Below are 14,494 nucleotides of genomic sequence, written 5' to 3'. Positions count from 1 at the left end.
AAAGAAGGAAAAAGGTACATGAAGGGACTAGAAAAAGGAGGTATCATCTCCATCAAAACATGTCAACAAAAAGGTCTTCTCCACTTCATTTCACCAGCTGTTTGAGGGCCAAAACGAGGGMTTCTTCAGCTCAGACTTCCATCCAWGACAATGGCTTAACCAATAAGYACTTCTCCAAAAAGCCAACATGCAGMCGGGCAATGYTGTTGGAATGCTGCARCATTATAGTGCAGTGTTATAAGTCAAAAGATGTCATCTACTCCAAATTGTTGTAAAAACAAATTCATCATCACMTTTAGCTCCAAACATAACAAATGGAAAATAAGGAAGTAAAAATGACTCAAGGTTGGGATAAACTATGAAAATCTACCTATTAAACATAAGAAATAGGTACTTTAAGCATGTAATAAACCATGCTTATCATTGGCCCAGCTCTGACAGTAGAACAAGGTTAAGGGATTTAAAATGAGAGACTTGTAGAAAAATATGGATAGAAATTGGCCACCACTTTCTTTATTGAATATGAAATCTCTCAAAAAACCCTAATCGACTCTCATGTAATGTTTGTGAATCTGTGTGTTATAAAAGTGTGTATCGTCACTTCTATTGTATGCCTATATCACCTCTTATATAGGTGATATTTACAAGGAAACCGAATTATATTAATATGGAAATAATCATTAACATAAATAGACTCAGCACCATCCTTCTTGATTTAGTCTACATTCTCATAGTTGCACTGAGTATAATTATCTAGAACATGGATCAACCAGAGGAGTAGCTCATACAGAGGAACTCTGTATCTGTGAAAGACCTACAGGCTCTGCATGTATTATGCAGGGACTCTGTGTCTGCGCTCTGTATCTGGGAACAAGGAGTTTAGGTATAGGTGCATGACTCTGGTCTTCTTGTCCTCTATATCTGAGTACTCATGCTCTGAGCTCGAGTGCGCGAGCTCTATGTCTGAGTACCCGAGCTCTGGTCGCTCAGGGAATGTCTTACTCATCCAGAGAGCCTATGTGTGCTCTTCCAAACTTAGTCGTTTTAGCTTAGCAGAACTCTGAATCTTTCATCTTTGCCCGAATTACTTAATAAAACTTCTAGAGTTAATTAGAACCAATTTTGGTTCTAACAATCTCCCCCAAATGTTTTAAAAAGCAAGCATCTTCATGAACCCTTTAGGTCTTCTCCCCCTGCTTTCTTTAAGAAAGCTTTAGTGTGCTTGGTATGGATGGAATCTTCAAACTCCCCCCTGAATGTAGCTCTTTATTCTTCAGTTTCAACTTTTAGATCAAATCAGATTCAATGTGAATGCAGCACCACCGATTGCATAGAATGCAACTCTAATATGTAGAAAACTCAACACATACTTTGAATTCCAGAATTGCCACTTAACCCCATAAGTGGCTAATTCATCCAACTAAGGGATAGATAAATATGTGAATTTCTTGACAAAATAGTGCAATTAGTTATGACAGAGAATCCTTCATTGAACTGCAAGTTGAGTAGGAATTCATCTTAAGAACTTGATCTATTTGAGGTAATAACTTGAATAACCAAAACAAACACCATTGGAATTGAGAACTAGAGAGAAGGGTCATCATTAAGATCATGGGTTCAAGAACAACAAGTCAAATTTTTTAAAATGTTGACAATATTGTTGTTGATCCTTCTAAGGGCAAAACCTAAAGGAATATCACCATATTCATTTAGTGCTGGTGCTTTTAGGCAAATATATCTATAAGCGCTCACAGATCCAGATCCATAATGAGAGACGATGAATAAATACTCAAGATATGGGCGATGAGTATAGGTTTGGCAAACAAATCGCCCATTGGCTTAGGCTGTGAGAACCATGAACACCTACTTAACGCCTACGCGTAGATCTAACAATATCAAGGTCTAAAAGTTTGACTGAATCCAAGAAACTCATCAAATAAACCTAATTTTGTTGAACGAAATAGGTTCGTATCCACCTAAGAAGAAATTATTTAAAAAGAATTTGATTAAAACATTAAGCATATGATGAATCGATGAGTTTTGGGTCCAAACAACAGTCGAACAGGAAGCAGTTCATGAATGAGTATTCTCCATGAGAAATTTCTTGAATCTACTACAAAAAGATATATCGAATCGATAGAAGTTAATAGATTTGGCTCTGATACCACTTGTTGGCTCATATCTGACAGTAAAACAAGGTTAAGGGATTTAAAAAGAGAGCATTGTAGAAGAAGATGGATAGAAAATGATCGCTGCTTTCTTTATTGAATATGAACTCTCTCAAAAACCCTAATTTACTTTCTTGTGATGTTTTGTGAATCTATGTGTTACAAAAGTGTGTATCGTCACTTCTATTGTATGCCTATATCACCTCTTATATAGGTGATATTTACAAGGAAACTGAATTCTATAAATATGGAAATAATCATTAGCATAAATAGAATCAGTACCATCCTTCTTAATTCAGTCTGCATTATCTTAGTTGCATTGACTATAGTTGTCCAGAGCATGGACCAACCAGAGGATTAGCTCATACAGAGGAATAGATTATACAAAGAAACTTTGTATCTGTGGAAGACCCAGAGACTCTGCATGTACTATGCAGAGACTCTATGTCTACGCTCTGTATCTATGAACTTGCCGTTTAGACATAGAGGCATGAGTCTGGTCTTCTTGTCCTCTATATGCAAGTACCCATGCTTTAAGATCGAGTGTGCGAGCTCTATATCCGATTACCCGAGTTCTGGTCGCTCAGAGAGCCTGTTAGTCATCCAGAGAGCCTGTTAGTCGTCTAGAGAGCATCTGTGTGCTCTTCCAGACTTAGTTGTTTTATCTTAGCAGAACTCTGAATCTTCCATCCTTAGCCCAGATTGTTTAATAAAACTTTTAGAGTTACTTAGGATCAATTTTGGTCCTAACAATGCAATTCCAAGATTTAATCAATTACATTCCAGGATTATGAGGCCCAACCTGATTGCACTACATTTTGAATTCAAGCTTGTGATGTTCCAAATGATCCAAATGGCGGGTCAGTTTGGGGGATTATTGTTTGAGGATCCACACTTCCCTTTAAAATAACTCTCAAAATTGAGAGCTATCAGAAGGTAAGAAGTGAAGGTTCATATGTAAGACAAAGATTTTTGTTTACTCTCAAGTTCTTAAATGCTAAAACATTAAGAACTCCAGTTCCTATTTAAATTCTAGTTTTCTATTTCATTTTGTTTTAATAAATCCCTAAGACATGTTTATTGAAATATATATCTTACAATCGATAGAAAAGAATATAAATTAATCTATACTATATTATAAAACATTTGACAAAAACTCTTAAAAATTATTTTTTATGCATCAAGTACTGTTTATTGATGCATATTACTTTAAATTCAAGATTACAAGTAAATTGTGCATAAGTACAACTTATTGAAGTTCTATGTTTGAAATAGTGTAACTAACTGTGGATAAACATAATCAAATAGAGGATAAACATCTCATTTTAAAATATAAAAGATCTAAAATATAATTAGAATATTTATTGAGTTCTAACAGAATACTTAATTTTTATCTTTATAAAAAATCTTATTAAACTTAAATTAAGTTACTTTGTTACGTTAAATTAAATTATAATAAAAGTTTTGAATTAAAAAAATATAAAAATAAGAACTTTTAAATAGTTAATTTGTACTAATATTGATATATTTTTTGCAATTTTATATGATATTTTCAAACTTATATTTTATTCAAAAATAAAAACATCATCGTTTTTTCAAAAACACATAAAATCGTATTATATCAACATGGATAAAAAATAAAACGAAACATTGAAATGAAAATGTGTCTCAATGCATTGCACGAGTACCCTTCTAGTATATTATAAAACATATATATGTATTTTGTTTCATTTTCTTGATATGTGTTTAAACAAATTTTTGTGTTTTGTTTTAGTAAAAAAAATTTTAATAAAAGAATTTTTTTTTAATAAATTATCCATAAAACAAACAAAATATATAATTATCTTGTTATATTATTATGTTTAGATTATAGAATTAATAGTGCTAAATATATAAATTAAAATGAATTATAAATTGTAAATTGTTAATTAAAATATCTCCTCTATTTTTTTATAAAAAAATATGTTAAATTGCTTATTCATAGATGACATAATATACATAGACTCATTTCTCACATTTATTTTAGAAGAAAACGGGGAAAAAAATATTGAGAGTCAAGAAGTCTTTCAAACTCACCTAAATTCTTGGTATCTCTGGTAATCTTAAAAAACCAACAAATTTTCAAAGTTTTCCTACATTCCACAATATTTTTAGAATTTTTTAAATGTTTCTCAATCTCAATCTCTATTTTTATTTTTATTTATTATTTAATGTTACTTTTTAAATGAGATGAATATCTTTGTAATATTGATTTTTTTAATTGTAGTATAAAATTATATATCATATTTTAATTGTTTTTCAAATATGTTGACAATCTATATATATATATATATATATATATATATATAGGGAGGTTCAGGGAAAACCCCTAAAAATATGAAAACTAAGGAACATCCTTGTAATTATAGATCTGGACAGTATATACATGTACACACAATTAATTGGAATTATTTCTTGCATGTTATGCATATGTGCATACTGGACAAATTGCTTACAAATCACTTGTATGCACATGTACATACCATGTAGATGAATGGTTACCAAAGTATTCCTTAATTTTTAATTTTTTTTGCAGTTTTCTTCTGAACCTGACTCTATATATAGAAAGAGAGACAAGTTCATATGAAAATAGTAACTAAATAAAAGAATTAGAAAACAGTCGAATCACATGTGATTTTACACTAAAATCACGTGTAAAATCACATGTCATTCACACGACTTTGACCACGACCTGAAGTCGCGAACCATGTCGGCTACACACCCTTGTGTCATCTGTTAATGTAAAATCACAGGTGATTTTGCGCTTGATTTGGTTGTATTGTATTCTTTTATTTTGTTACCGTTCTGGTTTGAACCTCGATACATGAAACTTGGATGCAAATATGTGATTCTTTGAAGACCTGTAGTTTGATGCTCAACAATTATATCACGATGACAATTCGACTCTGTAAAATCGCCGACTATTAAACTTGCAACTTTTGAAGCAGTTGGTATATTATATTGACGACCATCTGTTGTTCTGTTTTCTTTGAGGCACAATCGAAATGAAGAGTGTGGAGATGATTTGAATCTATCTCTCGCCATTCGGAAACTTTTTTACAAAAATGTTATGAGAATCCAACATTTGAGATAAGTCATGCACAATTTCATGGTCCAACATAGATACTCTACCCTGTCCTGAAATGTATTGATTTTGTTATCAATATCATTGTCAGTATCATATATATATATATATATATATAAAGTTATGCAAATTGTGGTTTTCGCCCATTCTTTGGCAATAGAGGTCCAATGCGGTGATAATTTTGGCCAATCATACGGAACACGTATGAGCCCTTTGAGTTATTAATAGATGAATCAATACGACCACCCATTGACGTTAAAGCAAAAATGGCATTGTAAGTTCAGATGTTTTTTTGAAACTGAACTCCTTTTTGTCCAGAAGCATCACTCATGAGATATTGCATGTATTCGGGTGGTTCTTTCAATAATGGCACTTGAACATGCCCCTTCATGCAACAAAATGAAAATTTTGGTTGAGATATATTCCGGGTTCTGGTGTTCCATTCCTCATACCATAACATTGCACCACAATGATAACAAGTGTATGTAGGAGGTCCAAAATACCATGGTTGTGTCCAATTAACTGTGGTGAATTTAAAAATGAGAAAGTAAGCATCACAAAGTAATATGAAAGCACCAAAGTATAAAAAAATACTTCTAAGTAAATAATATTTACCGTGTGCATGTTCTGTTTGTACGTTATGAGACTTGTATGAGGTATTTTGTGTTTCAACTTGGCAAGTTAGGGTATTTGCAGAACTCTCAGTATTATGGCCATTTCCTATATGAAAAATAAAGTTGTGAAAATGAAAATTGTGTTATATTATGATGTTAGCATAATTGAAAGCTTATTTATGATTTGGATAAGTGGTTTACCTCGGTTTTCAATAATATATTTGATGTTGGTGTAGGCGGTTGAATTTGAAAAAAAGTTCAAAGTTTGTGAAAGACTCCGAAGAGTTATGTGCAAATCACGATGCCTTTACTTGATATGAATGAGGCTTAACTTGCGATTCAGTCGTGCATGCTTTCTAATTATGTCTCCAACAAATCTTAAGTTGTTGCCCATCATTCCATTTGAAGAGCTCGGTTAGTCTTTTTTTTCAATTGTCGCTTATGCTTTTTATGATGACGACAAATACACGTGAACAACTTTGGAAGGTTGTGAACATGCTCTTGTGACTCCGGTAAACGTACAGTATATTGAATTAACGTATCAAACAGTTCCATTTTATGCTAGGGTACGCCTTGAAAAAGAGTATTGGAGTTAAAATTTGGTGGAATAGGTTAAAGTTTGTATAATTATATGAAAAACTAACATATTCACGTGACAATTAAATAACAGTTAATGTTAAAAGTTATTCAAACCATTGTAAATATAAAGAGTGTTTCTCTTGCTCGAGATTTCTATTATCAATATATAATATTTCATCTACCCTTTTGATATCAATATTAAGTGTTAATAGCATAATGGGTACATACAAAATATAGAATGCAAAGGCCGTCTAAAAATGTGTGAATTTAAGTACAAAATGTAGAGGTTTAAAAGACAATCATGTTTGTGGTTTTATGCATAAATAGATTGAAGATAACGTGGAAGACGAATTGTTGATGGCTACCTTCTCAAAATTTTGCAAAGGTTGGTTCACTGATATCTTGTCAAAAAAATGACAAAAAAGCTATAATAAGTATATTTACAGTAATGAAAGTAAGTTTATAGGAAATATTATGTATATGCATGAAGTTAGGACTTCATTTCCAAAATGGTCCAAATGAAAGCACAACCACCTAAAGGTTTATGATTCACACATAAATTGTATTGTAAAGATTTAGTAGGCATATGAATAAAATATTGTAGATTAAGGACGACGAACTCATGTATATACAAACTCAAATAAAGTTGGGAGAAAATGATTCCTATGGAAGTGAAAACAAATATCATTTAGTTAGAAACTTACCTAGATAATGAATAGAATATCTTTTGGAAGAAGGAGAATGGTATGCTTCCGTTGCACACTGTAATTCCAGAGTTGAAGCAAGATGCAAAGCGTCTATAAAAGCTATTGTAATGAAAAGAAAATTATAGGTGATAAAAAAGATCATATGAAAAGACTAATTGAGTAATTGCAAGTACGACTACTATATATAGATTCCATTTAGCTATAACTTTAAAAAAACAAAAAATTACAATTATTTATATTCAAAGTTTTGTAAATGACAAATATTGGAATTGAGAATATACTTATAACAAATATTTGTATTAAAAATATAGTTAATGATGATTATTTGTTTTAAGAATACGGTAAATGACAATAATCTGTTTTAAATATACAATAAATGATATTTTCTCATGTTTTATGTTATTACTAATGTAACATACACAATAATATGTCATCAATATATAATAAGTGATAATTATTTGCTTTTGTTTTACTTAATATCCTACCTATCTTTTATTTTAATTTATAAGAACGGAAGCAATTAATTGCAAATGATCCATATATGTGTGTGTGTGTGTCATGAGAAGCAAAATAATAAATGCTTATTCGGTGCTCACTATCATGAAGGAAAATGTGTCATATCGTGGTTTTAAAAAACGTGGGAGGCATCCACAAAACGTATATGAGGCGGCACCTCTTAGGGGCTGTTTGGAACGTACGCTTTGGTTGATTGATACGTGGCCCAAAGCGGTGAGGCGGTGGGCTCTGGAAAGACGTCCTACTGGGTGTTTCGTGTTTTTCATTAATAAATGGATAAAACCCAAAAATGAGTCAAAAAGGTATGACGCTTCTTTTCTATCGCCTTACTTTTGTATATTCCGATTCCTTTTTAATTACTTTTGTAGTTTTGTTTATGTTTTTACTATTTGAATATAATATATTACTATATTTAGTTAAACCATTTTATTTTATTTTTAATTTCCTGATATCTTTTATATAGGTATGAAAATATAAAAGATATTATAATACATAGTTAATAACTTTTGTATTTGTATTATTGTGTTTTTAAATTTTTGTTTATGCTTTTATTGTAGATATGTAACATAYATTTTTATATTTAATAAGTTTTGTATTTGTTTTATTTTGTTTTTTTAGTCATTTTTACATGTTTTTACTATAAAATATATTATTATTATTATTATTTTGTTTAATAACTTTTATATTTGTTTTATTAATTTTTACTTAATTTTCTACATCTATTTTAGGTACATGATCTAAGTAATTTGAGGGAATAGATGATGGTGATTAACTGATTATGGAGATAATGGATTAATGGTGCAGCTAAGCAATCTATGTTTCCTACTCGAGACTTACAATCTAATAAAATCAACAAGTTCAAAAACAAAAAGAAACAGGTGACGATAAAAATATATATTGCAAGAAATTAGCTTTATCTATAATCTAACATCATGGAGTTGGAGATAGAAGCGATATTTTATTAGCCATAAAAGCAATCGTTTAGTTGCCAAAATCTTCCTCATCGTCCTCAACAACTCCTTTTTTTCTTCTTGGTTGGTGAATATGTTTCATCATCACTTGTTTTCTCATCTTTCGTAGAAGCAACAAAAGTAACTTCTAAATCCTACAAGATATTTATTAGGTAAGATAAGATTTGTTGCAAAAACACAAGTGATTTAGAATATTTGAAATGCAATTGTCATTTACAAAAACCATACAAACCTTTGCAACCAGTTTCTCCCCCTTCCGAGAAGTGCTTTCAAATTTGGAGTGTGTTTTTCCCTAATAAAGCCAAAAAGGAAAGCACCTTCATGTGTTATTTCCCTAATAAAGCCAAAAATAATGGCTATGAAATCTTTTATACGGTGAACTAACATTAATGTACGAGAAAAAGGAAAAATTATGGAATGTTGGACATGTTAGGAAAGCACCTTCATGTCCTTATCCCAAGTAGCACATAATAGGTCATTAGTCATCATCCTTTCTAGAAGCATATCTTCATCACGATGCTTTTTCTCATCCACGTTTTCTATAAAGTGGACTCTATTTGCAACAATTATGAATCTTTCAATTAAAGAAGAAACATAGTTTATTCTTAAATTTATTTTGCTAGCGCTTGTGGTAGCAAAATAGACAACACCTGCCATTGTGAAGATATAAGCAAACAATGTTAGAAAATGTAAGCAAATTTATTAATTTGAGATGTAATGTTTCATCCATGAATGAATCGATTTTATAAGTAATGAAACGTACCTTGGAAAGTTTTTACCCTTGTACATGTGACAATGAGAATGACAAGTTCTGTAGCAGCTTTCATTTTCACAGCAATGGCATCAAAATAGCCAATTTACCCCACAAAGCAACTCTTTTTGTAATTCAGCTGAAAATAATCATACTAAATAGTACAAGAATAAAATGTCTTTGCTATTGTTTATTCACAAACCAATAAACATATATATTAGACAAGTAGTGAACAATGACTATGACCAACTATTGATTATACACGATACTAAATACTTACTAATCGGTGATAATCTCCACATCTTTTTTTTTTCAACTCACTCAACAGTTTCAATGTGACCAACAGCTAGTATATATCCAATAACGTCTATAATATATTAAGAACTCAAATCAATAGAAGTTTAATTTACAAACATAAATTTAATAATAAGATGGATTATGCAAAGGGTTTAAAATACCTGATAAAATTTTGTGTCATCATTGACAAGCGAGTGCACTAAATCGGCTGAAATAAATTGGAAGCCATTTTTAGGGATGCTGACGATATCTTCTTCTAATTTTTTATTGGAAGCGAATTTCTGGAAAATGATCTTGATATCATTTGCGAGAGGCCTGAAATTCCCAACACTTGGAACAACTTTGAAATTTTTAATTTCATATAGAACACCCTCATGCAATAGACTCTTAAATTTTGGAACAATACTGCTCCAGATGCTTGCATGAATCAGATTTTACTACAATTAATAAAAAAAAACCAATTTTATGTTAATTATATGCGAAAGTGTAAATATGTAGAACAAAAAAAATCAAAATCACTTTCACTTACCTCTTAATCGATAAGAATCATGTCAAGACTAATTAATTCTCCTCCTTTTTTGTTGTTCAAGGATTCCCACATCCTACAAATCCTTATCCTTATGATGAAATTATTGTTATCATTTTTGAGATTTTTGAGATGAGTGAACTCCATTAATCTAAAATGATGTTGAGTTCCAAAAAATAAAAAGATGCAAGTGATAATAAGGAAGTAAATGAACTATTATTTATGTTGGGATTATGGAATACAATGTTTTAAAATCATTAATTTTTACTTGATGTTACAACGAAGTTGGGAAAACCTCATCAAGTATCATAATGAAGATTAAGAGCCATGATTAATTTTGTTGCGGTTACAAAAGAAGTTGAAAAAGTATTCATCAAGTCTATTAATGAAAATTAGAATGTGTCATTAAACATAGTTGTGGTTACAAAGAAGTTGGATAAAAAGAAGAGAGGACCAGATCAGTACCACCAGATTAACATCCTTGAAAGACATAATGTCTGTAGCTTCTTCATAAGATAGTTGCACAACACAAATAATGAGCACAAATGAACTTGTTAAAGACCTTGCTCAATATGACAATTCAAGTCTTACCTTGCCCCAAAAATGCTCCCAATAAATCCCTATACTTCTACGACTCCTAAAAATTGGATGCAAAAACAAGCATATTGATAAACAAATATTCATGCATATAGAAAAATAGAGTAGCAGTCAGTTATTCAAATGATCATGTTATTGACATTTAAATAGCCCATACATATATGTGTGTGTATCGGTATATTATTAGGTGTGAAAGCCGAATAATGCCTTCTATAATGAGAAATCCAATAAAATTGTGACATGGAACGTGGTTATAGTAGAAAATTATCAAATTATGTTTTAGTTTAAAAAGATGGGAAGTTATCATTTTTTCCTTCGATGAATATCCCAAGTCCTAAAACAAAAACAATTTGCAATCTTCAAAATGGAAATAATAAAATTGTCAATCCGAGATATCTAGATCGACTTCAAAGTCCATGTTTTATGGGAAATGGAGGTAGTAGTTCAAATTTATACCATTTGACAATAATAAAAAAATACCATGGTGAAGGTGTTATCACATTCAACTGGAGGAGCCCTTCAAAACGTATAGATAGCCAACCTGAAAACATAAAACAAAATAAATTCATAGTAGAGTTAGTTGTATGGCGATGTACAAGGTTTTAACTTATTAAGAAAGAAAAAAAAAGGGTAAGAAAAGTCCATTTTTCTAAATTATTAGCTAATTGTTGACTTCACTACTTTTTTTATGCATATTTCTATGGCATGTTTCAGTTCAAACAAATTGATTCATCATGCTCGTTTCTAAGTATTTTTTCTAGAAAGTGAATAATGATCGGTTTCATTGCTGAGTCTATAAAGGTCAATGTTGAGTGTTTTACTTTTATATAGTAGTTACATATGTTTGTTTTTGGATTGACCACTTCATCAATACAATTGAACTATGAAACCGATGTAACTATTGACTTCAATTATACTAAACTGATATATGTAACTAATGTCTTCAATTAAGACACTTGTTTGGTGGAACATAAACCGGTATATGTAAATAATGTCTTTAATTAAGACATTTGTTTGGTGGAACTTAGGAACGAAAATAGCATGTGCCGCTTCAATTAATAGCATATGTATTCAATTATAACACAAAAACGATAATTAACATTAAGATATCCAATAGACACTAAAATATTTCTAATTTTGTACACATCATAAAGCTTGTAAGAAAGGTTCAAATGTATGCATTAAGATGAACACTAGATTCGTTACCTTCGGTAAGATTTGTATAAGCAACTTTTGCAGCATGTAGCATTCATCTCTGCTTGCTTCTTCGTTCGGGCTTCTTGCCTCACAAAACATTTGCCAGCTATCTGAACAGTAGAGGCAAATCTTGGCATGTGAGGTGGGCCAACTCTATTTGTGGCATAAACAGGAAGAACGAGACCCTTCTTCTGAACCAATCCTTGTAAAAGACTTTTGTTACAAACAATCGTCCTTAATCAAAACATACACAAAAACAGTTAATTCATTAAGCATAGCAAAGTAACACCATCATAAATCAATAGAGATAGCTTAAGAATCAAACTTCTTTTGCTCCATCCGGCGATAACGATGTGAAAGGAACTTTAGCACCTGCGTGTTCCGCATCCTTCAACGTGGTGCAAAACTCGGGTCCTTCATACATAACCCCATCTATGGTAACCCGTGCTTTAAATAGACGGGAATAGGGGCCTTGCATCTCACAGGCGTATGTCGGGAAAGCAATGTTCTTCTTTTGAGCATAGTTTTGGAGTCTGCTTTTATATAGATGTGCCATTTCTAAATCAAAGTAAAAATTTATGGAGCTACATCTTAAGCATGATTTTAGTTGCTTATACAACAATTAATAAACAGTTCTTAGGTTTTCAAACTGTCCATTTTGATTTCCAACAAACAATACATTAAACAAAACCTAAAATGCATCAGATGGACACACACAAACATATATATATATATATATATATATAACAAATAATAAACAGTTATTATGTTTTCACGATGCCATTCTGATTTCTAACAAACAATACATTAAACGAAACTTAAAATGCATCACATGGACACACACACACACACACACATATATATATATATATATACATATGGTTGAATTCACGTGAGACGAGCCTGTTTTTGTGAGACCCGTAGGTAAAAAAAACCGAACTTTCATAGTAAAAATACAGTAAAAATTCACATATGTATTAAGAATATCAAAAGGGGCTCTTATAGTATTTAGACATAATATTATTGACTCATTGCATAACAATTGAAAATATATATTTACATGTATAATATTACAATGTACACTTATTTATTCGCGTAACTTGAATCAAATCAATTAAGAAAGAAGCTTATGTTTGAATCAAACTAATCAGCATAACCAAATGAATGAACAGACATGCCATACAAATTTTGATGTGTCTACATGTACTTTACACATCCAAATCTTAAAGAAAACAATGAATTGCAAAATGCATTATTGCGATTCCTACATGTCATATAAACCAAAGAAGCTACTACACATGTCATAAATGGAGCATAAATTGTTGGTTAAAGATCTTTATAGCTTCTTTAGACTTGCTTCTTGGATCTTCTTGTTTGGGCTATCAAACCCAACTAAAAACACAAAATCAATATCAACCAAGCCTATCTTGCTGGATCCTATTTTTAAAACCCCCATTGGCATTCTTGACCTCCAAAACCAAATGTTTGAGACTCCCTAGCATTCTGTCCTTATTAGAAATTTTAAGCTTAGACTAAGCTATTGATGGTTACTTATAGGTAAGCTAATTCCCTATTATGCAACATGTTACAATGAAAAATGGAAGTTGATAGTTATGGTCTCTAGGTACATTGCTACTTCTACATATATGTTTGCCAAACGTGTTAATAATGGGAATTTTAGTCGGTTTATACCATCAAACTTCCAATTACCTTTTTGATCATCTTATTTCCCTACTCGGATATAAGCATAAAAGTTCTAGAGTCTAATTAGGGAATTTTTTTAAAACAATAAATACAACCAAAACAACATATATTCATGGCTTCTAATAAAGAAATAGCTCCAGAAAAGATAAAAAAAACATAAACCATTTAAGTTGTGTTGGAAAAAAGCAGTAAGTGCACTTCTTAACAAAAGGGGGGAAGTAAATTTTCTAAAACATCTATCAATAGCATATATGCTTTTACATTTCCTTGATTGCACAGGCTACTTATTAATCAGAAGAGCATAAAGCATTCATAGAAAGCTCACCATACTATACTCTAATAAAAAAATAAAAGGCAGTGCATATTCCCACTAACTGTGACCATAGACATTGGCATGTTGCATATACTAAACCACAAAATGTGTTATATTATCTGTAACCGCAACTAATGATAGCATATTCTATTGCATACATCTTCCAATAACGTCATTAGCAAAACGAAGCATCATGTACGATTAAATGCATAATACTCTTCGAACTATAACACACCTTACTGATTTTAGAAAATGCTCAAACATCTCCACAATCAACCCATCACATTCAAGATCAAGCATGATCACACATGATCTAACTTTGGAAACGGTTTCTGTTAGATCCCATAGTGCAAAATGTAAAAAGTAATGAAAAACAATAAGTGATGAAGAACCAGAAGATCGATGAAGACATCAAGGCAGAAAAGACTAA

This window comes from Cynara cardunculus (assembly GCF_001531365.2).
Source record: "Cynara cardunculus var. scolymus isolate 2C chromosome LG 14, CcrdV1, whole genome shotgun sequence".
NCBI lineage: Eukaryota > Viridiplantae > Streptophyta > Magnoliopsida > Asterales > Asteraceae > Cynara > Cynara cardunculus.
The sequence above is the reverse complement of the archived record's forward strand: the minus strand, read 5'-3'. Positions refer to the sequence as shown.